Source organism: Cimex lectularius, unplaced genomic scaffold (genome assembly GCF_000648675.2).
Source record: "Cimex lectularius strain Harlan isolate CLEC.00 unplaced genomic scaffold, Clec_2.1 scaffold226, whole genome shotgun sequence".
Taxonomy (NCBI): Eukaryota; Metazoa; Arthropoda; class Insecta; order Hemiptera; family Cimicidae; genus Cimex; species Cimex lectularius.
In genome coordinates, this window is record NW_019392846.1 from 1,139,647 (window position 1) to 1,167,300 (window position 27,654).

At 36.6% G+C, this 27,654-nt stretch overlaps 1 protein-coding gene across 3 annotated transcripts in view; it reads left to right on the forward strand.

Annotated features, from left to right (window-relative positions):
* LOC112127555 overlaps positions 1-27,654 on the forward strand; it is a 215,320-nt gene that overhangs the window by 56,082 nt on the left and 131,584 nt on the right. The window lies entirely within an intron of this gene.

Consider the following 27,654-nt stretch of genomic DNA (forward strand, 5'->3'; position numbering starts at 1 on the left):
TTAAAAATTTGAATAAATATAACAAATAAGGATATAAACATTGTTATCAGAAGAATATGTTAATTTGGTGCTTGTTCAATTAAGGAGATACGAGGGTTTATGTCTATCTGTAAATGCACGACAACACCTGGTCTCGCATTATTTTGATATAGATATTGTGTTTTTTAGGGTGTAGGAAAAGATTATTTAATCTGTGATAGTCATCCGTTAGGGGGGGGGGCGGTCAGGCCAGCAAAACAAATTCGCTTTCAGAATTTATTCGAGGAAAAAAGGCTTTTGAATTATGCATCTTTTTGTTGTGTGTACATGAGTGTACAATTTTTTTTTTTGGGGGGGGGAGGGGTGGCAAAGATGAAATATGAAATGTTGATACGGTTTGTTAATTAAAGGTCAGTTGGTTAACTCGGATTTGATGAATGGTTGGTTTCATGCGTAATCCCCGATCCGGTCACTCATCCCGAAAGATGTCAACTACACCCCGGCCTCACAGACCGTTTTCCAATTACGCCGTGTCAACCAACGGACTCGGAAAATTCCCACATTCAATGTTATTTAAATTATATATAACAGCCAAAAAAAAAAACTGTGTTGTTGACTGTCGCCACCTTCATCGATATTAAGAATTGGAAAATAATGAATAATAAGATGAGAGGGGCGACGGTGTCCTCAACGGTTCAGGCGTTGACACGGCGCTCATCGCTGTAAGGTAAAGGTCCCGGGTTCGAATCCAGCGGCCCTGCATTCGAACCCGACATACTTACAAATGGGTTTTATTTTCAAAAACACCGGCACCCTGAGGGCTTATATGATCTCTGCTGTTGGGAACCCTCGTAAAAATAAGGGATAAAAATAAGATGAGAATTAAACTATCTGAAAAAAATCTTATGAAAAGTTTTATAGAATGGCCTGAGAGTTGTAGACAGAATTGTTTTAAGATTCATCCTCCGATTGGAAGGTAAACGATATATTCTTTTAAAAATGATTGCAAGGCAAATGCTATACAGTTTCTTTAAGGCATTTATTGCCCTTTCTAGAGTGCGTCCCCATCAATCAGGCCAGACTTAATCCCCACCGGGACTGGGCTGTATACATATCAGATGGATAGCCCCTGTTTTCGTCGCCGAATCGATTTAACTTTCAAATTTAATATAAAAACCTTCGTTATTGTAAATACTGTCTTTACGGTTTCATAACATATATTTCCTGTCAACTTTTTATTGAGCAGTTACCAAGTTTTAGTAGCTACAGGCCAATACGATTACTGGGTTTTGATGTCTAAAAACTCTGAACGGATCCTTGATAACACAATTTGGATTCGATTCCGTTATTGTCCACAACAGTTTTACATTGTAGGGGCACAAATGAAAATAAACAAATGTCAAGGAGAGTTTATTTATATTGGAATAGAAGTCGATAAAATAGAGAATGCACTGGAAACATTTCAGTACGTTCTTCACCTATAACAATTTTGGAGAAACTACATAGCTCGCTGATGACCTAGCTGTACTAACCAAACGTTTATTTTTATTGTTTAATATTTTATTACAATCTGCAATTTTTAATTACAACATGTAATTTTCGGATGCTTAGACGTATATACAACTATTTACATACATATTTATATGGATATACATATAAAATCTTATGCTTCATGATTCTTTTTATATTCAATTTTATGTTTTAAAACACAGACGAATCTTTTGTATATTTGAAAATTAAACTTTATTAGGTATCCATTTTGTTTAGTGGTCTGATTGACCAAATTACTTCTTTCTATTAATTATTCTTTGTATGATCGAACCCAGTTGGGCCGAAGTTCATGGGTTCGAATCCCATAAGCGACTAACTTTTTCATTTCAACCAATACCTTACGTATAAAGAATAATTTATTATGTATTTTTCGAATATTTTATTACAATCAATAATTTCTTTACATGTAATTTGAGTATAAACACATATACAATTATTTACTTACAAAGAATAAATATAATTCTTCCACATCACTTCGCTAACAAAACATCACTACCTACTCCCCAGAAAAGGAGTCGAAGGACCTCTTGAGACGCCTTATGGGATTTTTAAGATGGATTCCGTTGGACAAAGCTTGGGCTAGTCTATTGGATATACTATTGCGATGGGAAAGATGGTTGTGGTAGTCGGTAAGTTTTTGAGGAATTAATTTTTGAATAAAGGGAATTTTAAGGTCGACGTGGAAGTCGAGGTAAAACATTTGAGACATAGTACGAAGTATTAATAATTGATCTGAGCACTTTACATTGAAAGGATTGGAGACGTTGGAAGGTTTAACAGTTCCCCACAGTTCTTTTATTCCTACGTCCAAATCGGTGATTTTGATCGATAGATTTATTGTCCTATACGTTTGTAAAGTAGACAGTAGCGTCCGTCCAGGTCTTGTTTCAATCGTGTATGGTGATTCTATGTTAGTGAGTCTAGGTGGAATCCAAGGTAACGGACGCAATGGGATTTGGAGTTAGTAAAATTGTTGAGTAGAGTAAATGTTAAAGGAGCAAACATTGGAGTGTAAATGTGATAGTGGGAATATCTGCAATATAAACAATAAAGAGGATTGGTCCGAGCACACTGCCCTGCGATACTCACGCGCCAGAGAGCCGTAATCGAAGTAATCTGATCCTTTCCGGACCCGAAAGACCTATCCTCTATATTCTTTATACTTCCAATTAATTAAGGTTTTTTTTAAAAGTCAGTGTCACGAGCGGGATTAGAACCCACGACCTTCGGTTAAATATGCAGCTGCTCTACCACTTGAACTATCGTGACCTCGATCCACTCGGACACTAACTTCTCATCTCAACCCCACCTTTTGGATTTTCCTTTCTTTTGTCGTTTTTCAAATGTCGTGTAATCTATTTGATTCTCGGCGATAAATGAAATGGCCACGTGAGCTTTAGTGAATGTATACTTCATTTTAACTTATTCAATTCACTGGTTCTCGTGGTCCGCTTGACCAATTAGCATCTTCCAATTAATTAAGGTTTTTAGTTGAGATAAAAAAGTCGGTGTCATGAGCGGGATTCGAACCCCACGACCTTCGGCTAAACGCCACTACTCTTCCACTTGAGCTATCTTGACTTCGATCCACTCGGACACTAAAGTCCCATCTCAACCACACCTTTTGAATTTTCCCTTCTTTTTGCCAGTTTTTTATCTCAACTAAAAACCTTAATTAATTGAAAGATACTAATTGGTCAACCGGGCCACGAAAACTAGTGAATCCTTTATACTGCTGATGTACCCACTACACCCTACAGGCTCTTGGCATCTTTTGCCGATGACTTAGCTGTACAAGCCTCAAACCCCGATCCTACCGCTTCGCAAGATCTGCAGAGACATATATATATATATATATATATATATATATAATATTGGTGTAGACGATGTAAAATAAAGATAATTGAAAGCAAGTGCGACGATGTCACATTGTTAGTCCGAAGTAAATCTCCTATGAAAAATTGCACATTATTATAAACTATTAAACTTAAATATTACATAAGAATATATGTTAAGAAAAAGGTCACTTATATCCAATAAGAAAGCAATAAGAAATTTATCTCATCCGTTTAAAAAAAAGTTCACCCCGTAATGTTCTAGGGCTTGTTTAAGGTTATTAAAAAGCAATCTTTCACGAATAAGACAGCTCTCCAGCCTGAACTGAAGTATCATGCTTAACTGCGAATAACGTCTTATCTTGCATCTCACCCCCTGGCTGCACGTTGGAAGGTGGCCAAATCGTGATTTATTAAAGCAGTTGAAACACGGGCCGATATACATTTTTGGTACGCCGTGTAATATTTTATGTTGATAATTGATCGAGCGATCAACAACGCGCGGCCTCAATGTTTATCGAATATTTGAGTGACAAATGTACATACATGTCCTCGGCGGAAATTGCCGTTTTTTTAGATTTCGGATAAAAACGGGCTTTTTATCACTGACAACGATAAAAAGATAAAAATTAAGCTTAAAGGATAAATACAATCAAATATGGGTTAATCATTTTGAGTGCATTGTCTAACCTCATTACACTATTTACAAGCATGAATGCGAAAAACCAAAATAACCATAATTTTGTTGTTAACAACAAGTTACTCTTTTTGACATATATATTAAATAAATTTTCTATATTTAATATGTGTAAATTCTAACCCCTCAAAATAATATAATAATGTTTAATTATTTAATTCATAGACAAAATAAAAAATAAAACGAGACCAAGAAAAATAAGGGAAAAAGAAAATAGGGGATTAATACGCTTGTTCACCTGCTTTTGGGCCAAAGACCATTTATTCAGAAATCGTGACCGCGAGAAATCGGAAAAAACCGTTCCTAACATTTATTCAGAAATCGTGAGATGCGGTCTGGTGTGATGTAGGTTTCAGAAAAACATTTTCTTTATCGTGACACGTTTCTCAACACGACACGCAAGAATGGCACAATTACACAGAAGACAAACACTTTGAGCCCTGAAGATGATCTCAATAAAGATCGAAACGTGTCACGATAAAGAAAATCTTTTTCTGAAACCTACATCACACCAGACCGCATCTCACGATTTCTGAATAATTTTTTAATAATAGAATCGTGTAATGCCTTGGCTCCATACAGAGAGCGTGTAGGCATGCCATTAAAAAATGGTTCTCGGTCACGGTAGCGAGTTTCAGAGTCCCCTGTTCTGCTTTTTAGGATTGGGAATTTTTTATAGCATATAGCCTTCAAAATATGTGTGAGTGTATTTACTAGAGTGAATGGGGAGGGGCTGAGGATGGATAGCGTGCCCATCGCCCCTCGAGCTGTGTGTGTGATTTGAGTCGATGGCGGAATATATATAAAAATACCCCATTAGGTTGGTTGGTTATTGTTTGCAAGTCGATGAGGAAAATTGAATATTCCATCTACCAAATAGAATGAATGCGATGAATATAGATGTGAATGTATTTATTTGTGTATTGAAAGTGTGTTGCAATATTTCACATGCGCTCGGGGCTAAAATTACCAAGCTGTCGGATGGATGCCTCTTAAATAAAATAATAATAATAAAAAAACAATCTATTTAGGGGCGTCGGTGGCCGCAACGGTTTAGGCGTTGACACGGCGCTCATCACTGTAAGGTAAAGGTCCCGGGTTCGAATGCAGGGCCGCTGGATTCGAACCCGAAATACCTACAAATGGGCTTTTTTTCAAAAACACCGGCACCCCGAGGGTTGATATAATCTCTGCTGTTGCGAACCCTCGTAAAATAAAAATTTAAAAAAATAAATAAATAAAAATAAACAATCGATGAAAGCAAAACTTCCCAACACGACTTTTCTTGGTCACACTAAACATCAGTGCATTGTTCGAATATTAGTTAACTTATCTGCAGCATAAAACTACATTTCAGAACTGTAATTTTAAAATATAGAATTTTTTTATAACAAACCTACCTCAATCCTACCGCGCGATAAACTTCTTATCTGTCCTAGAAATCGAGAAGCTCCTTCTGAAAGCCAGCTTAGCTTACCTTTCTAGAAGAACAAAACCTTATCCCATCAAACCAGTTTGGGTTTCGCAAACACCATTCCGCAATGACATGGTCTAGACACAATCTGTTTCCCACTTGAAAGGAAACAATAATTGCTCGGGTGTTTTCCTTGATGTGGCTCAAGCCTAGGGTAGTATTTTCTCTTCACTTACTTCCTTATACTCCGATCTTACTTCATTGTCCGCTTCTATAAAGTCAACCAAGGAACATTCGACGCCATCCCCGACTCTGACTACTATCCAGTTAAGGCTGGAATCTCACAAGGTAGTATACTTGACCCCATCCTGTATTCCACGTACACCCTTCCAGACACATACATTATTAGAGTTATGCAAATGTGGACGTAACTGGCTACCGCTTCTGTCTCAATTTTATCAATTATACAGACTGTCAGGACGAAAGACTTTCTGGAATATCCAGTTTGCCAATTTGAATTAACCAGTTTTGCCCCGAGGATGCGGATGTCTCAATTGTAATCGTAAAAAGAAAGGTTAAAAAAAATTATATTTGAATATTAATTAAGGTTTTTAGTTGAGATGAAAAAAAATTAATGGCACGAGAGGGATTCGAACTCACGACTTTCGGCTAGATACGCCGCTGCTCTACCACCTGAGCTATCGTGGCCTCGATCCACTCGGACATCAACTCCCCATCTCAACCCCACCTTATGAGTTTTCCCTCCTTTTGCCATTTTTCAAGCGGACCACGAAAGTAGTGAATTAATGATTTAAAAATGAAGTACACTTCACTAAAGCTCTCCGTGGCCATTTCAATTGTCGTCGAGAATCCAAACCGATTACACGACATTTGAAAAATAGCAAAATGAGGGAAAACTCATAAGGTTGGGTTGAGATGGGGAGTTGATGTCCGAGTGGATCGAGGTCACGATAGCTCAGGTGGTAGAGCAGCGGCGTATCTAGCCGAAGGTCGTGAGTTCGAATCCCTCTCGTGCCATTAACTTTTTTGTCATCTCAACTAAAAACCTTAATTAATTGTCATGTATTAATTGGTCAAGCGGACCACGAAAGTAGTGAATTATATTTGAATATTATTTGTTTTTATTTTTTTAAACCTATAAATATATGTTTATTACAAGTACAATATGGACAATGAGGAAAATTTATAATTTGTTTATATAACAATGAAATAACACATTTAAAATAAACTATCAGTACACGTAAATTTAAAAAAAATATTATAAAAGTAAAATGGGAAAAATTAAAAAATATAAATAAATATATATACATACTTTTCCCAGTTATGGAAAAGAGGGTAAAGTGCCATTATTTATGCAGCGTGAAATGGCATGAAGCACTCCGTACTAAGTGCCACTTTGCATTTATTGCAGGTCATTTGCGAACGGCTTGGTTTGCGTTTGGTGCTGCATCTCCTGGGGGATGGATTTAATTGGAAGAATGATTCCTCTTTCGATAAGTCCTGGTCTTAGTTGGGACTTGAATGGGGGTCTTCCATTGTATTTTTTCACTGCCGCTTCATAAACAGTTGGAAGAACTTTTGTCTCATTGCTGCTAGAAAAATTCCCAATAAACGCTGTTGCTGGTTTTAATCGAAACTATAAATATGCTGAGCAAAGCTAGATTAATGTAAATACAACGGACGCAACTCAATTTTAAAAACCTTTGTTCACCATGAATGATTTTTCTAAGACAAATTACTCCTTTCATACATTTATTATTGTCAAAGATTTCCATCTAGACAATGGACAATACTAGCTGTCCCGACCTTATTTTCAGAACTTCCGAAGATACGGAAGATCGAGCATCGTCGAAATAACCAACATGGTTTTCTTACCACGATCCCATTTTGCTACGGGCTGTTTACAAAATCAATTTTCATGTCTTGGTGTTTGTGCCTTCTTTTAAATGTTCAGATAAATTTCTTCTCTTTTGGCAAATAGTAACAAGATAGATGTTTTTTTAGAAGAAACTCTCCCAATTTACATGGGCAGAGATATGTTAAGAAATAAAAAGTACCCTTCGTTCCAGGGTTTTGATAATGTTTTAACCACTTTTCCCCTAAATATTCTGGATTTGTTTGATCAGTTTTCCATAATCAGGATCCCAATATCTAGTTTCATCCTGTATAAACGCTAGAATACAGGGCGTACCCAATTTGAGAACATAATAGCGCCTGAATGGATGAAGCGCCCATTGAAATACCGTTTGATGAGCTTCATGGTCAATTGATCCACCCCTTTGAATTCCACCACAGACCTTGGAAGTTGGATAACTCGGTAAATATATTTATATAGCTAATCAAAGAATAAATTATATAAAGTTGATCAAAATTTGGAGTTACTTGTTTGGGCAGTTTTATTATTTTTTAAACGAATGAATCGAAATATTTTTAATCGCTTAAATTCAAATTTCACTTCCTTGACACATTTAAAACGGTGTCTTTTGACGAGTTGAATCTCAGGCTTTCAGGGGGAAGGGTTTATGTCAAACCATCGATTGAACTCATCCACGTTAAGTCACAGCAAAATTTTCAGTAAAATCTTTTTTTAAATTGATTATGCATTGTTTTTTAAATTAGTGCGTTTTGATGTGACAGGGTCCCGAAATTCAAATCTGTTATAAATTTTGGGGGCTTTACCATTTTTGATCCAGTTATGTGATTTTCTTTCAAAGGATTGCCCTACCTATTCTATTAAGGTGTGTACCATCCACTCAAACATCCTCCAGGTAAATTTTGTATCGGTGGTTTAGATATGTGAAACAATTCTTAGCATATTCCATTACGACATCATTTTAATCAAGGTAAAAAGAACAAGTCTTTTATTTTATAAAATTCTTTATAATCCTAGTGGATCTTACTTTTTGTAATTGTACTTTCGTTATTTCCCAAGTTATAATGTACTGTATAATTCAATTAATTAAGGTTTTTAGCTGAGATAAAAAAAAGTCAGTGTCACGAGCGGGTTTCGAACCCACGACCCTCGGCTTGATACGCCGCTACTCTACCACTTGAGCTATCCGTGACTTCGAACCGCTCGGATACCAACTTCCCATCTCAACCACACCTTTTGAATTTCTTTCCTTTTTGCCATTTTTCAAGTAGTAGAGTAGCGGCGTATCAAGCCGAAGGTCGTGGGTTCGAATCCCGCTAGTGACACTGACTTTTTTTATCTCAAATAAAACCTTAATTAATTGAAAGATATTAATTGGTCAAGCGGATCACGAAAATAGTGAATTTGGAAGTACGGTAGAATGTTGCATCTTGCAAAATCTTTCCCCTTTTTAAATTTTTTATGCAAATTATTTATTTCAGTTTCAAAAGTTTCTTCAAGGTAAATGTTTTTATATTTTTCTGGGCCTGTTTTCATTATTCTCCGCCTAATTGACCTGATATATTGAAAGAATGTCAGCGATATTATTTATTTTCCCCTTTGATATGCCGGAATTTATAATGAAATGCGATCAATAGAGTGCATGACGACCACATTAGCTTTGCATATTCACTATACTAGTGCCTTATGGTCAGTGAAAAAAATCATATTCACCTATTTCTAAATATATAATCCTATATTTTTCTAGGGCTAGGCAAAACCTATTGATAATGGGTCTTACCGACTCGAGGCAATAGGCGGAGTAGTTTTCATCAGTAGGTTTTACTGATTACTATTTATATGAGCTCAAATCTACAAAGGCAAGTAGATTTACATACGCATGTGTACAGAGTTGAGCAGCGTACCGATAATTCCAGATTTTTTTTTTCAATTTACAATAAATTACCTGCGGACCTCGAGTATCACACATCCCGGTGTTAGCAGCCCGGAGGCGGACCTCGATCTTATCCGTCCAGCCGCGAGGTTGGGCTCTAGGGGCTATCAACAACCGGGTCATTTCACCCACCATGCATTCAATTTCGAAAACCGAACCCATTCACGCTCTCACTCACTTTTACGTCTATTCTTTGTTATTTTCATACCATTCACTCAGTCAACGTGATAGAGTATTCGATATTCCCCCACTGTTTTCAACTACAATAATAAAACTAGCGTAATTGAGGGTCGATAGGGTCTCAATTTTCCACCATCGGCCCTCTCACACTACATATTCATGCCAATAAATACATTCACACTCAACTCGCCCTAGGGTCACAAAATTATCAGTATTATATCCAATAAAACAACCCTTCAAGAATCGGAACCAGATGCCGATGCACGATTTCACTACATTCCTACACGCTCTCTATAAACCACCAGCACCGTTCAACAAGGTGGGACATATCGACCAACTTTTCTCTGCAAGCCGGCCACATACTTGGGCTAGTTTGGGCTAACCTTTTAGGTTCTTTTAGGTTTAAGTTTATTTAAATAAATGTAAATAGGGAAAAACTTTTCCTTTGGTTTCGTACCTCTTTGCAAGAAAGGGAAAATGGTTATAAAACATTGTTTATCAATGTTTACAACATAGAGTACTACATTAACAAATATTTATCGTTACAAACAAAAATTTAACATAATATCAATATTTCCCTACTGGATTTAATTAATCAAATGAATTAACAAAAACATGAATTTTCAAAACTCAGTTTCAACAATAAAGCTTAATACATATATTACAATTAATTAAGGTTTTTAGTTGAGATAAAAAAGTCAATGGCACAAGCGGGATTCGAACCACGATCTTCGGCTAGATAACCCGCTGCTCTACCACTTGAGCTGTCGCGACCTCGATCAACTCGGACACTAACTTCCCATCTCAACCCCACCATTAAATTTTGGGATGGAAGTTAGTGTCCGAGTGGATCGAGGTCGCGATAGCTCAAGTGGTAGAGGAGCGGCATATCTAGCCGAAGATCGTGGGTTCGAATCCCGCTCGTGCCATTGACTTTTTTATCTCAACTAAAAACCTTAATTAATTGTAATATATTAATTGGTCAAGCGAAATTAGTGAATTTAATAAAACTTAATTTAACATTGGACACATTTTTTTGGTTAATATTCAGTTGAACTTTCTCGGACCAAGGTAATTAATGAAAATTTGATTTTTGTAAGCATGTTGAGCGTAGGTTTTATTCATCAGGATCCAAACACAGAGATGGTATACATCATGAATTAAGCATAAGCGGATTATGAAATAACCCCTAAAGGAGGATGAAGTTAATAACATTTAAGTTTTAATTAAAATCCAGGAGGCTTTTAGTGCATGCATAGCTAAGCGGGAAAGTCGGTTTAATTATCGTTAAACATAGTTTTAAAAACATTATTGAAATAATTAAGGTCTTTTTTTAGTACAGCAGCTGAGTAATATTCCTTTCAGATTTCCAAAAGCTTCGTTCACAGGCATGATTACTGACGAGAACTTTAATGGAAATTCATGTTAAAAGCGGTGTTTGAGACCTTAAGGATATCCAGTAGCTTAAAATTTGCCAGCTGTCAGGCACACATCGCTGAAACCCTGATGCAGTTGCAGGTGAGGTAAAAGCACACTTGATTAAACCCAAGAGCGACCACAACCTTTCTCACCCGGTCTCGGCCGTGGAAAATGTACTCTGCTTTCTCTTAATTACGACCGTCGTCTAAAGCTGGCCCAGCTAAAACTACAACTACGCTTCTACAAACAAATTGACATTCTTTAGTACCGAAAATTAAAATACCTGAGAGAAACGAGTACGTACACTGCATTATTTCAAATTACAACAAACGAAACATACGTTTACCTTATGGTCAATACAGAATGCGTCTGTATAGCATGTTAGATAAAATCGTAGGAGTCACGATTTGTTTTAGATGTTATCGTTTGTACGTCGAGTCGAAAATGATCGGTAAGATTATCAACGCCTTTTTTTCTTATTTCTAAATTAACGTTTTCACTGGCGACTAGGAGAACCAAAAACTGTGTTCGAAGGTCATGGCACATGAGTTGATCGGGTTTTTATTCTGAATAACTTTTTGTTTCTTTATTAATAAATTAATTCAGAATGCATTTGCTTATTATTAATTTACGTGCCCGATCAACTCTTGTGCCATGCATTTAATTCCCAGTATACTTCCCGGACCACGTTTTCCTAAATTACAAATGAAATTGTCCATCGAAAAATCAAAATAATCGAGGTTAAAAATAGACATTTGTAAAGGTCATAAAATATTGAACTGTTTAGCCGGTTTGACATTTGAGAGTGGGAGAAAGAGAGAAAAAGAAATAGCGAACTGAATGGAACATTTTATTAATAAAAGATTGCAAAATTAAGACTTTTCTTACATTTAACGAGCATTCCTACACTGAATTAAGATTTACATTATTCAAAAGACAAAACAATACATGATAGTCAGTTGGTTGTGTTTAGAAATAACTCCAGTGACAGGACATGTAAAGTGGAGTAGAAAGCCTTAACTCATCATGTTTTATCTCAATCCGCTCAAAATTTATGAAATTTTAGTGTTTATTTGAGAATAACACGTTTCTTGACATGAAACACAAATTTGCTCCATTATGAGGTAACTTCTCTCAACTTTTCACCCCATTTTTAGATTTAGCTTTGAATTCATTTTTAGATTAGTCAACTTTCGTTCTAAAATTGTCAGTCTACTTATAAAATAAATGCACACGAATCATGAAATTTGTGAAATGTTGATTTTGGATCAGCTTCTTTAAACCGTAGCTCCCGTACAGTCTTTCACTCTCATTCTCTTTATCTACCTAAATATCACTGTTTTTCTCTCTTTCTCCTACTCATACACTCTCGCACTCCCTCCCTCCCTCTCAAACTCTCTCTCTCTTTCTCTCTCTCACTCTCTCTTTCTTTCTCTCACTCTCTCTCTTTCACTTTCTTTCTTTCTCTCTCTCTTTTTTTCTCTCATTCTACTCTCTTTCACTTTCTCTCTTTCACTTTCTCTCTTTCTCTCCCTCTCTCTCACTTTCTCTTTCTTTCTCTCACTCTCTCTCTTTCACTTTCTTTCTCTCTCTCTTTTTTCTCTCACTCTCTCTCTTTCACTTTCTCTCACTCTCTCTCTCTTTCTCTCTCTCACACACACTCTCTCTTTCTCTCTCACACTCTCTCTTTCACTTTCTCTCTTTCTCTCCCTCTCTCTCACTATCTCTTTGTTCTTTCACTCTATCTCTTTGTTCTCTCACTCTCTCTCTCTTTCTCTCTCTCACACACTCTCTCTTTCTCTCTCACACTCTCTTTCTCCTCCCTTTCTTTTTCTTTCTTTATTTCCTTTTTTGTCTCTCTATCTAATGTGTTCTGTTGGTATACCTACTTGTAAGACTGTAAATAATAAAAGTAGTATGGTATCATTATGATTACTGTCTCAGTTTTATCATTTGTTATCAAGTGACAGTATGAAAGCTGAAAAAAGTCTTTCTGATCATGATTTGAAATAGAACAAAAATGAACAAAACCTAGAAGCAAACAGCCAGGAAATTGAAACAGCCATGGCATATTTTAAAAAAAATTATGTCAATATAGAAAACGAAATTTAAAAACTTCTCAAACGGAGTCAACTCACTTAACTCATTATCAGGAAACCAGTATTTGAATTATACAGTTCAAATAGTGTCTAAAATAGTGTGAACTCAAAGCCATGACAGATGAAGGAACTGACTGAAAATAGGAAAACTACAAAAAACATCAAGTGAAGAAAGTAAATAGTAATAGCACTTCTAAATCATTGATTAATTATTCTCTGAGAGCAGGTCACTGGTCTACTGTCTCTTTAGACGTCAAGACTTATATTAAATTGCGAGGAAAGTAGTTGAACCTGAGGATTAGAGTGTAATTTGGAGGTTTATCAGGATTTTTGTTACTGGATATTGCGATGTCTTTTATTAAGGGCAAATTTAGGCCGATATGGTGCGACTGGAAACTGGGGTGAGCCAGACACCACTATCATAACATTCGCAAAGAAAAATACTTTAAAAACTAAGAAGAACATATCAAACACTCAAACACTGTTTACAACAAAGCCTATTTGTAAATACTATGAGCCGAATTCAAGCTGCTTAGATTCGCAGTAGACCCTTATCGTGATGTGTCGCCGAGTCAACGATCTTCCTCTAGAGGCCATCGACGCGGACATCTCCTTGGTACCTCGATAACTTGGGTATTCTTTCAACCAGTCAGTACATGCCTGACCTGAAAGAGGGGCCTTTTTTCTTCCAGTCAAAATATGTTACCTAGACTTACAATAATAGTTTCTCAACAATATCTGAACGGAAGAGGATGAGAAATGTTGTAAGAGACTAGGAAGTAGCTACCAAGTAGGGGAGTGAGTCTTTGTGGTAAATTATATTATTTTTCAAACTCATGGGGCAAATTATTATATTTTTCAACCTCCTTCTTCTCTAAGCACTAATTCTAATACAGTCCACTTTTTAATTGGTCAACATCTGCTATATCAAAATGGACCCAAACAAATCAAAAAGGAACTCTAGAAGTATATGCACAGTAAAATTTCGGTTAAAGAACCTCTATCAAAATAAACGTAAATAAGTTAGTAAACCTACACAAGGAGTGGTAGGGCTATATACCATACCGCTTTACGCTGTTATGTAAAAAAGCCTTACAAATTTAGTCATCATTGATATCTGTCATTTGACCGGTATTTGCAGTTGTTATTTACAACTGCTTGTAGAAGTTTCCTTGTTTGACCACACTCGTTCACACTGAAATCTCGCCAATGAGAAGACTTTTGCATCAGTCTGTTAGGGATTTTTTGGCAGGGTTCGAAGTGATAATTGTCATACTAGTAAATTATGGTGGAATCTGAGGGAAATTTTTTTTAATGTACAAACGGGACGTGTAGGTCGCTTTGGACGATTTGCACAAGGCATTTACAATTTGACGAAAATTTGCGACTGAATTGGTTGGGAATCGAAAAAATGTTGAAAAAAAAACAGTTTTTCACTGAAGATGGCGTAATGCCGAAACGCGTTTGAATAACTCAAACAAAAAAACCCGCGAGTGAAGACAGACCCAGTAGTGCCCGTGTGCCGGTTCAACATGAGGGAGATTTTTGCTTAACGTTAGCGTGAACGGTAACGCTAAATTGATGAACGTGCTCATATTTAACGGAACTCTATGTACAGACAAAAAGAGAGATGCAGATGTAGAGAAAATAGTGGTAGATAGAAAATTATAAAGAGAAAGAGAGAGAGAGAGAGAGAGAGAGAGAGAGAGAAATAGACACGTACGAAATATAGAACACACGGGCACAAATCTTTAAAATGGGATAGGGTGTTCAGTAAAAATAATTTAGAATTTAACTTATTTAGAATTCGTTATAACAAGGCTTTATCGCGATGAAACGCGGTTAGGGAATATTAAAAGAAGCCGTTTTTGATGGACTGGATACGGTCGGCCTCGCGTGTGCTGAATTCATTTATTATAGGGGGTGTGCTGACTTTTAAAATACTTTCACCGGGGACGAGCTATTTACAAAATGGAGTAAATACAAAAGAGGTTTAACGAAGGTTTACAAGCTTTTTTTTTAAGGAAAAAAGGAAATAAAGATAATTTAGATTTAATCCGACCGGTCACGGCGAAGATTCATAAATCCCATGTACTCCTAATATAATAAAGTATCGGTATTTTTTAAGTTTCAATTAATTTAGGTTTTTAGTTGAGATAAAAAAGTCAATGGCACGAGCGGATTCGAACCCACGATCTTCGGCTAGATACGTCGCTGCTCTACCACTTGAGCTATCGTGACTTCGATCCACTCGGACATCAACTTCCTATCTCAACCCCACCTTTTGAATTTTCCCTCCTTTTTTGCCATTTTTGGTATTTTTTAACGTGAGGTATTTACATTACATTCTCCGTGTGGCTGAAAATTACCGGTCATTTTTCGTCTTTTTGGACGTCGTGGTGTAGTTTCATGCTTGTCTGGATTGTTGATGGTTCGTGGAGATTGTTCGGTCAGTCTTGTAGTACTTGAGGCTCGAAATCATCGAATGTATACTGCAAGTGTTTTTTTGTATAGTTTTGTTGGGATAAAACGAACACTAGTTATTACAATAATGTTTTTCATAACAGTACTATCTGACAAACGGAGGGGTTCATGATGGCTATTCAAGATCAGGTGGCCCCAGAAGAATTTATTTCAGAAGAGTAGCTGGATTGAGACCAGTACCCGGAGACGAAGTGCCTGTCTGCAAGCCAATTTCGTCTTCATCAGTGCCACAAAGATTTGACAATCGGCACTGGCTAGTTTGGACATTCTGCAGGCCGTACCCTATCGCTGCTATCGCCGTGAGAGTGGCCATGTACTGGTACAGCCGTGGTCGTACAGCCTTTAATATGCGATTTAGTAAGCTGGCTGTACACGCTATGGGGAAGTATAATGAAAAACGCTTTATTTAAGATAAAATTACAATTTAAAACTTCGTTCGCAGCACTAATAAGATAATGTATGTATGTTATAGAATTTGTACTATGAGTACAAGATATCTGAAGATGACCATCTGATGTTTGTATCATACCACACCATACATATTACGAACAATTAAGAAACCTTGGGTTACGCCGGGATTCGAATCCAGGACCGCTAGCATGGCAATTACGGACACCTAAACCACCCTAAGATTCCTTAATAAATGTGTGGTGATTAGTGACCGTTAATCGATATTTATTTAGAAATCGTTAGATGTGGTCTGGTGTGATGTAGGTTTCAGAAAAACATTTTCTTTATCGTGCCAACGTTTCGATCTTTATTGAGATCATCTTCAGGGCCTGGGATTTACAAACATTNAAAATCCCAGGCCCTGAAGATGATCTCAATAAAGATCGAAACGTTGGCACGATAAAGAAAATGTTTTTCTGAAACCTACATCACACCAGACCGCAGCTCACGATTTCTAAATAAATATCCCCAATAAATTTGAAAATGGATTTAATGGAAGTAGGTCGGACTGTAGGCAAAAAGTTTCTTTAATTTACATTTACCTGTTTTTTTATTCCTAAAAGCGGAAATGTTAGCTCGATAGCAGCTTTGTTTGGTCTTATATTCAGACAACCGACTAAATTTTATCGACTTATTACTGGAAGGTCAAGGGTTCAAATTTGCCCCGAATTCGTAGTCAAATGTGCTTTCTTAGTGGAAAAACGCCGTAACCCCGGAAGTAGACTATTTTATAATCGATTCAAGTAGAATTATTATCGTTATGGAATTGAATTTGACTTAAAGAGGTGTTGTGGGGGACAAGAAGTAGACCTAGGTCATTTAAGCCTCTAAGCAAGCAATTTTTAAACTAAACATAATATATCCCCCCTTTCTTAAACACATTATTTTATATGAATATAACATTCATCCGAGTAGGGTTATCAAATGTATGATCAAATAAATTATATTTATTCATCAGGAAACCGCGTTTGCTCTGGGTTCGATCCTCCGATCCGGGTAAATTAAGTAAGCTATTGATGAAAAGCTACCGTTCGGTATTGTCTTATTGCTTTTCAACAGGCGAGAAGATTTAATTTTATAAAGTGGCCTCATTGGTGTCAAAATCGACGGGTTGGTTTAATTATTCCTTCACATACTATTTGTCACATTCTGGCACGGGCTGTGGTTTGGGTTGGATCGATCCACCGATGTTTCAGAAAATACGATTTTTCTGTCGAGTTCCAACTTACGCTATCAACTTTATTAATGACAAAGGCAAATAAAATTCAGTCATTAAATGTGCAAGTGTGTTTTATGTAAACGAATTGCTGAACTTCTACATTCTACTATGTTCTTTTCCTTGCAAATTGCTAAAATGTAAAAAATAAACAACCCGTTTCATTGGACAATTTCACAGCGTGACAGTCACTTTTTCCGGGATGATGTGAATGCAAATTTTAATGTTTGCCCAGTCTCTGTTTGTAGATATGGTAATCCAACGAAATTATATATCTTTCTCCTATACCGCTTGTTTACCCCGGAGAGATCGATAGTGGGAAGATTAGTTTGTTCTCGGTTCGCGGGACTTTATTTTGTCCCAGTACCATTACAGTCGATCTCTTTCGCTTTCTCGTTATAAATGCACGACTCGATCCAATCGAAAATGAGGTCACCCGTTGAGAAAGATGGATCGCCGACCGATAACAGGAAACGGCTGATTATTTTGGATTTTTTCTTTTCATCTTGCCTCGGTTGAAACGACACTTCCACTCTTAAACTGGAGTCGTGACTACCAGACGTTAGAATAGGCCCACTGCTTGGAAATTGTAAAATTATTAACCAGCGTTACACTATTTACTTAGAAAAACTGATATTTTTTTCAAAAGTAATTTCCTTCGAGAAATGTCTAAAACACTATAATTAAAAGATAAAGCGGGAATTGGTGTAAGGCACGAAATCCTACTTGTAAATTGAATAACGCCACCGTGCAAAAACTTTATTTTCAACGAATCTAAACCGTGTTGTATGACAAAACGGTTATAATGCTTGTAACAATAATTATGTTTAGTTATGTTGTTAATAATGCGTGACATACGAGCGTGACACACGGATACGGCGTTTCAGGTCAAAACCAAAACAACGAGCCAAAATAGATCTGACTGCAGGTCAAAAGTTCGCCTATGCTTTGCTGAAGTACATCAAACAGAATACGGAAATATTTATACACGGATATAAATTTTGATTATCTCTTTGAACATTCTGCTATCAAAAGTGTATGCGAACTTTTGACCTACAATGAGATCTATTTCCATTAAATCTCTATGCCATTACGATCCAATGTGACATTTATTGGGGGAATCGTTTGGTAATTACTTGTTTCAATTAGTCAATTAGTTTGATTAACTTTCTGAAAAGGGGATCGAGGTTGCCGAGTGGTTAAAGCGTCCAACTCATGTTGGCCAGGTTAGCGATCCTTGGTTCGAATCCCGGCGCACATCAGGATATTTGAAGAAATAGACAAAATCAAACGGTTTATTAAACAATGGAAATTTGGGGTTGTTTTATCTTAAGGTAAAACTATTAGGTCTGCAAGAAAGTTTGAAAATATTTTAATTTTGAGCCCACAATTATCATTTTACAAAAACCATATTTTTTATTCGTAAATTGTATTTCAACAAAAAAATGAATGTGTTGTGATTAGTGACCGTTAATTGATATTTATTTAGAAATCGTGAGATGCGGTCTGGTGTGATGTAGGTTTCAGAAAAAGATTTTCTTTATCGTGCCAACGTTTCGATCTTTATTGAGATCATCTTCAGAGCTCAAAGTGTTTTTCTTCTGTGTAAGTGTGCCATTCTTGCGTGTCGTGTCGAGAGTGCCTCGAGTAATGGCACAATTACACAGAAGAAAAACACTTTGAGCCCTGAAGATGATCTCAATAAAGATCGAAACGTTGGCACGATAAAGAAAATGTTTTTCTGAAACCTACATCACACCAAACCGCATCTCACGATTTCTGAAAAAAATGAATCTTGCTAATTCAAAATACAGTAGTTATTTAATATATTAGTAATTTTTTGTAATTGGTTACTCAATTTCTTTCATAATAATTTTTAATTGTTGCAGTTTATAAATCGATTACACGAAAGTACCTCGGGTTCCACCAAGCTTTTAGTCTCATTTTGTAGGCGACATGTTGGACTAACTACGGTTAAAAAAAGATGCGTCCGGTAAGCAAACTTTAATGAAAAGTATATTTCACTTTTTGTTTACAATCCCTAATTATTAACAATTATATTTATTTAATTTAACATCTTTTTTTTTCTGCTGTACATGTACAATAAAGGACTGTGGATATTTTTCAAAAGGTATTCAAATTGTGGCAGTACGTTTCGAGAAAACCGATCAAAAACGGCGATTTCACCATAAATCAATCCTCGAAAGTACCACCGAGTTCCACCCAGCTTTTTGTCACATTTTCTAGCTGACATCTTAAACTATTTATGTCTAAAAAATCTCAACCAGAACGACCATCGAAGGATTTTTGAGAGGAATTGTCAACTTTATTTTACAACTTTTTGTGCTAATTATTTTAAACTGAAATATTTTTTATTTGTTTTTTTTTTTTAATAAAACATTTGATACTGGGCCGGTTTGATCGTTTTACCGTAGTTAGTCAAAGTTATCACGTACAAAATGGGATAAAAATTTTAGTCATACTAGGTGGTACTTTTGAGTAATCGGTTTAAACTATAATCATTAAGGGGATCCACAAATGCGCTTCTCCAAATGAGAAAAAGTTCGATTTATCTACTTTTTTATTCATTTATTAATCAATTTATAAACTACAACCATTAAATTTATTATGAAAAAAATTTAATAACAAATTGAAAAAACTACAATATACTAAATAAGCACTGTATTTGGAGATAGCAAAGTTAACTTTTTATGAAAGAAAATGTAAGTGTAAAAACATAAAAAATTATAATAATGTTTTTCTTAAATGTTCAATTGTAGACTCATAATTAAAATCTGTTTATAGTGCTACTATTGTTACCTCAAAATAAAATTTTGCCCAAAATCTCAAATTTTTAATAGAGGTTCGATTTTATCTATTTCCTCAAATATCACTGTCCGGCCCACTATGCGGCGCAGCCCATGAGTTTTTAATGGAAAATAATATGAAAAATATATTGTACCGTGATTTGACCCTTCGTCCGCCACACCCAACATCTATTTGGACGTTAGCACTCCTGTAAAATAGGAATTTTAAACAATTCTAATTCTAAATTCTAATTACTTTAATAACAGTATAAATTATAACAATAATAAATTATTTATTGAAACTTTAATACAACAATAGAACCAAAATTTTCATTTTTGGACATTTCATGGCCTTTTAGTGCCTTCTGAGATGCTTGTTCTTTGGGTATTTTGTATTATATTATAACAATTATTAAAATTTATCAGAGTTTATGAATAACAAAAAAATCTAAAACCCAAATACTTTTCAAGTAAAGTTGACCATGCGTTTTTTCGTTAAATTAATATGAAATTTCGTTTTAGTACCTCTAGAGACACCTAAATATAAATTTGTATTTCAATTTAAATTTATTTTTGATCCTTAAAATTTTCCCGATTTTTGAGAAGTCGTTAACAGAATATCTGATTGAAACGGCTATAATTCAAAAACGGTTAAAACGACATTAACGTCAAAGGGACCACTTGAAAAAAGAAGAACGTAGCTTTTTATCGACGTATGTACCATTAAATTATATAAAATATCTGTACAAGAAATTATACAATGAATCAAACATCAAAATTGGTCTACTGTCTTTTTAGGAAAATTATGTTAGAACTTGCACTAGAAATGTCTAGCAGAAAGATCGTCGAAATTATCAACCAAAAAAATTTACTTACACCGATTTCCGCGAAAGTCACGAATCTGACAATATATACAATCAAGTAAAATTTTAAAACATCTACAAAAGGCTTAAAAAAGGGAAAAGCTAGAGCTATTAAATGCCATTCTGTTTTTATGCAATTAAAAAATTATGTATTTTTAATTTTTTTTTAAGAAAATTATTTGTTTGACCTTTTGTAAAGAAGCAATTAAGCCTCCGGTAATTTGGGGGCTTTTTAACTTTTCATCCTGTTTAACTTTTAATCCAGTCGAGACGGTAGCGGGGCTGAGTTCAGATTCCGTTAATTAGATAATAGATCGGTTATGGGAAACAGACCATTCCGACAAGTCAATGAAGAAAGAGGTACGACTGTAAAATCCTTCTCATGATATTTTAATAGTAAAGCTGTAAAGCTTCTAGTTTTAAGGCACAATTATTACCGACGGACTATTTGGATTTTAGTCAGATATTATTCTCTACATTTTAGAAATGTTGGATTTTTTAATGTTGGATTGTTTAAAACGTGAAATTAAACGGGCAAATTAACGGGAGTAATGTTAGCATGAAATGTTAGGAGCGGTCCTTTGGGAGTGCATGCCGGAATAACAACGTTTTCATCCTGCGTTTGTTTGGTTATAAACGAAAATTAGTTATGAGAATCTTGGACTTTCGGAACAATTTATTTCCTTGTAAATTCAACCGTTCTAGATATAAAAAAATATTGCTCGCCCTTCATCCTATAAACCAGTTTTTTATGGAGGAGAAAGATTGAAGCTTTCAGTTTACCCATCAGCCCTTACCCATGACACGGTCTTCTTTTCCTTGAGGTAGTACTGGAATAAACAAGAAAGATTTTATTCCCATTCAATTTTCGTCCAGAGAATTGATTTCCTTGGGGACGGCCCAATGAGATAAGGGATGAAGAAAACAGTTAGACGAGAATCGCTCTGTCGTGTCATTCTTATCGAGTAGCCGCGGCGCTATTTCTCTTTAGATTATCCCGAATAACCGTAGCGTGTCTAACGAACTTACCCTTAGGTTTTTTTAAGTCTGCGCGACGATTTTCATTTAAGGAGAAGTGGAGTTATAAAATTTAAGGGATTCATCTTAGAAAAAGAGCCAATTAAAATGCATTTTTACAGCAATAAAAAAATCGTGGTTTCTTTTACCAAGAAAAGGCTCAAGGAGGTTTATTGCCAATTGTGATCAATGGAACTGTAATTTCCTTCTCTAAAGAAGTGAAATTTCTAGGCGTCATCTTGCCATGAGATCAGCAATAGTGGCAGATGTAAACCTTTGTGGGAACAACTGGAGGCTAAATGCAAATATGTTTCTATAGTTGTACAAGCGGTTGTTACACCCATGATAGCCTATTTATCAACGACGAAGCCATTACAAATAAGGGCGGGCAGGATCCTTAGTATTGGGCCAATTAGAACGACCTCTATTGCTGCCCTGGAATTTCTCCTGAATGTACCACCACTACATATCTTTATCCAGGGAGAGATTAGAGCCACAAAGCCACACAGCCTGTTGTTGGGTAGGCTCCAGCCTACTCACATAAAAAGGGGCAAATAAAAGCATCCAGAGGAACTTCAGGCAGACAACAATAAGAATTTTCAAATTACCAAAGCTGGGAGGATGGCGTCAGTTAATGCCGACTATACTATTCTTGATGTCCTCCTTGATTTTCCCAAAGCCTTCGATTCTGTCCCTCACTCTTCCCTCCTCTCTAAACTCGAATCTTCTTCCTTCTCCACCAGCACCATCCGTGGGCTCCACTCCTACCTTGCTAATCGCTACCAAGCAGTCTTCCTTCCCAATGGCCTTACCTCCTCCTTCCTCCCATTAAAATCCCAAGGCTCTAGCATCTCTCCTATCCTTTTTTCCATTTATATCAATGGCCCGCCCTGACCAGTACTGTAACTATCACCTATACGCCGATAACTCCCAAATATACCTATCTTTCCACCCTTCCGATCTTCACTCGGGCATTCTCAAGATCCAAAAAGACCTAAATTCTATCAATGAATGGGCACATAAAAATTCCGTCCATTTGGATGGACCACCGCCATAATTATCGGGTCCAGGCAACTCCTCAGTTCCATCCCCAGCATCATTCCCTTCTGCCTCTCGATTAAAAACCTAGGAGAAATCTTTGACCAAAACCTTTCCTGGCAGCCTCACATTTCCCAAATCTCTCGTCATTGTATTGCCTCCCACAACCGATTTCGTCGGTCCTGGCTTCTCTTACCTTTCTCCACCCGCAAACTTCTTGTAACTTCCCTTATACATCCCTTCTTCGATTGTAGCTGTGTGGCATACAGTGGTCTCTCTGAGGTGTGGGACGCGCGATTGAAGCTTATTATGAATTGTTACGTAAGATTCGTGTTAGGCACCCCACGGGGGTCCCGGGTGTCGGGGTTGTACTCCTAACTTTCCTGGCTCTATCCCTCCTTCCGTGCACAGTATTTCCTAGGTTCCTTTCTATTCCAGTCTATCCACACTCGTCGTCCTCCTTACATTATCCAATCCCTCCAATTCAACTCCTCACATCACATTAGTAACACCCGCTCATCCCCAATTGACCTTATCCTTCCGCGACAAACAACCCATACCTTCGAAAGATCCTTTCTGACCCGAGCCCTAAACTCTGGAACTCCCTTCCTCTTTCTATTCGTCACGCTGCCTCCGTTTCCTCCTTTAAATCTCACCGGTATAATCACCTCCTCTCCCTCTAAGCAGAGACCTTACGTTTATATCTGATATTTTTGTTTAATAGTCTTCTTATTTTTCTTATGGCTTGCCTTACTTGTATACACCGCGCCAAGATTTTTATTTCGTTTTATTTTTAATTTCATAGAAGGAACTTCCTTTATTTAAATTCATGTATATTATTCATAGAGAACACCAGTCCCAGAATAAAGTTTTTTTCTTCTTCTTCTTTTTATATATGGTTACAGAAGGCTCAAGTCTGAGTATGGACCAGGAGCTGTTATCTGGACTATAAACGACTAGAATTCATATAAGTCCTGCGCATCGGGTAATTCCTGGGTGGAGAATGTGGCTAGTAAACACTTTGCCAAGGGGATTAAAAGGCTAGAGATTGCATTAGAGCCCTTTAAGAAATTGGGGATAACAACATAACAACTGTTTGGCACATAGGCCAAAGAGGCAACGAGACTCCGATAAATTGGCTACAGAAAGTTCAATGAGGAAAACTATCAGTTCTGAACCTTTTTGAGGCATTCCAAGTTGTCAAAATCTTGGATCCAGCAGACAATGACTTAAGAGTAAGTCCTGGTTAAATCGGGTTGTAAACCGAGACGGAGGCATGCGAAAAAGTTAAAACGGCAGAACGACTAAACCTAGGACGTGTTGACCATAATTAATGAAAGACTGCTGACTGGACACTGCAGTCTCCGGAGGCATGGATACAAACGCGTAACTGTAGAAAGAGGTCTATGTAGATATGTCCAGGAATAAGGAGAATCTAGCTAGGCCTGAGGAATATACACGGGAGCACTTAAAAAAGCGTTGGGTTCTAGTAAAAATCCTTATCAAAGAGCTCTAAATAATATTGAACGTTTACAACAGATTAATCTTACCTAACCTTCAGGGACCGTTCGTCAATACAAGAATGATTTAGTCAACTATTTGAAATATTTACTCGCTCGGTGTGTAAAAACTGATTGGGAATGGTATGTGTAGTGCAGTTTCTTGGTCTCATATATGGAGAAATGGTGAAATAACAGTCACACTCAAGATCCAGTGAAGAAACCCCCATAATTCAAGTTCAGTTTTTCTGTAAATTTGCCATGGGTTGTGTGGGAAAGTTACTTCAGTAACCGCACAGTTTTTATTTGGAAAAACTTCCAGTGTTAAACCTGTGTAGTCCCCATCGGTCAACGGGCGTTCAGGTACTGTTGTCATAAGCGAGATCTATGTCCTAAAGTCCCACAATCTGAGCCATAAATCTGGTAATCTACTTGAGAATAGGTGATACCAGCCCCACATATGGACCATGGTTTGTGTACGATGTGACGAATCTTCTTGAGGTGATCTTGGCTCCTTACAAAGAACGAGAAGAGAGACCAAGTTACCCCTATATTTGTTTGTGTCCCCTGTTCTGATTTCTAGAGGATAAGTAGTTCTTAATTATTTAGTTCTCACAATTTAGACCGTAATTAGAATATGAAAGTCTCCATACAAACACCATTTTAGAGAGAGGTTGTGTGATTCAAGATCGGAAGAAATGCAAACAACGATTAAACTGAGTGTATATAGCCGGTATTTCTTTGTTTCTGTCAGTCATCCGTGCCCTAAGTCTGAAAAATATTTGCGGCCTTTTTGACTAAAGAAATTTATAATTTAGCCTTTTGATCGTTACTTCAGCACGAGAAGAGGGAACAATTTTAAAAAGCTCTTAAAAAAAGATGTCTTCTTTTTGTTTTAATACATTATCACGCCTCCGACTGCCAGCTTCATTTGTGTCGGTTGGTTTTTTTTTCTTTTTGACGACAGTATTTGTTCAAAAGATATTCATAACTCTAACGCCTCAGGACAAACTCTACGTTAGGCATAAATAACAAATTAATCATTTGCAAAACACCCATTAAGCCGATTTGGACTAACAGAATCAAGTTGTAATTCTTGGCCAAATTCTCTAACATTACAGGAAACATACTTTACCAAGAGCTCTAGATGATAATAGATGATGATTGCACATAGCACCATTATTGGCAAAGCCTACGTCTTTTAACCCAGTTATTAACATTACGTTTTGTTCTTAATTTTCCATTAAATTATTTCTAGGCGAATTACGTTGCTGAAAGTAATAATGTATAAATATAAAATAGCTATTCCAAAAATGAAAAGGTTTCATGAAGGTGATTTTACAAAAATATGTTTTACTAAAAAATTATTTATTATTTAACTTAGTTTTTATAATTCATAGATTTTTAAATAACACATGTTTTGTTTTTATTTTAAAACTTTATTATTTGTATTGTAGGTTATTTCTGGGTTTCTGTTCAGAGAGAGACAGGGGAACTTATGGAACAAAAAGACAAAACAACTTACGTTCATACTATTAACAAAATTCAATATTAAATGCTTAAACTCGACATGTTCAAAGGGAAAATGGGTACCCCCCCATACATCTGGATAGAGGGAAAACGAGTGAAGCCAAGCGATCAAGTCAAGTACTTGGGAGTAATATTAGGCGATAACCTGAACCCAGTACACCACGCTATTGAAATAAGGGAAACGACAAGAAGGGTGTACAATAGATTGAGCGTAATAGCGAGAGTAGAATATGGACTTAGCACAAAAGCTCTCTCCACAATCTATAAAAGTGTCTTCCTCCCAATAGTAAGTTATGGTGCAGCCGGATGGGCCAAACGACTACCTAGCAAAAGCAAAGCTATAATAGAGCAAAGCCTCAAATAGCTCTTTTAAGAACCAAAAAGGGTACAGGATGATTTCAACACATGCCCTACAAGTAATAGCCGACGCACCGCCAATAGACCTAGTCCTTAAAGAAAGGGTGATCATCCACCAAAAAAAGAAAAATGAGGCTATTGATATAGGAGCAAGCCTAGGAGAAATAGACTGGTTCCGAAGCACGGAAGGAGGCAAAAGAGTACTTGGGAAAAATGACAAGCGCATCATGGCAAGAAAGATGGACAAATAGCAATAAAGTCGGCTAACATCCAAATTTTTCCCAAGCGTTGAAAAAAGACAAAAAGCAAAATGACAACACACCGACTACTGGACCACCCAAATGCTATCAGGACATGGAAACTTCGAAAGCTATCTTCATAAATATAAGAAAAGAGAAAGCCCTTTATGCTCCGTTTGCAGCACTGAAGAAGACGCCGAACTCTTCAGCTGCATCAAATTCAAGGCAGAAAGAGAACGTTTGCGAAAGACCATCACCTCAGCAGAATGGCCGCCTAATCTCCAAAAGCTGGTCTGTGATATCAAATCTTTTGGAGCACTAAAAGACTTTGCCTCAAATACGCTTAAATGAAAGACCTTTTGTGTTTAGGTTCTAAAATGAAAATATGGTCCCTTCAAAAACCGACTAGCGGTTTCGCCTGAAGGAAAGGTCGTTGGGAGGTATTTTTATCCCATTTATTTGAAATCCCTTAGATATACAAATTCGATTAAGCTAAAGCGTTTGTCCGCCGGTATGGAGTCTTCCTCAGGTACGGCGGGGTGGTGGAAAGGGTAAATAAAAAATAAAAAAAAGTAGCTTAAACTGGATACCTTTTGGCGAAGTTTTGTGTGTGTTGTGTTGCGTTGTGTGTGTGTGAGTGTGCGTGTGTTTTCAGTAGTGGATTTTGTTTTCCATCCAAACTTTTCACAAATTCTTTTGGGCCGAGAGCTAAGGGTAAAGGAAGGTTCATTTGATCATTAATCACTTCATTCCATGGAATTACGCTCTATTACATTTAATAATCGAAGAACTTCCAAACTTTCCATCACCCGTCACATCAGTAATAAATTTTCCCTCGCTTTCTTCCAAGAGCGATCGAAATAAATGAAAAATTCATGGGCACGTTATAAACAATCGTCTTCCAAACAAAAGCGTGATAAATATTACTACTTTTGACTTATAAAACTCGATTGATGAAGGGATATTAAATATGAACAATTTTACACTAAACGGTTTCTGGCAAAGTTTCTCCACCCAATTAGCCATAGTAAAATAACTAGTGTCCTACACCCTGCAATACACCAATAAACTATGATCGTACTAAATTTCCTTGACATTACCAAAGTCTTGATTCCATCAATCCTGTCCTTTTCCTTTTCCAATCAGTACCATC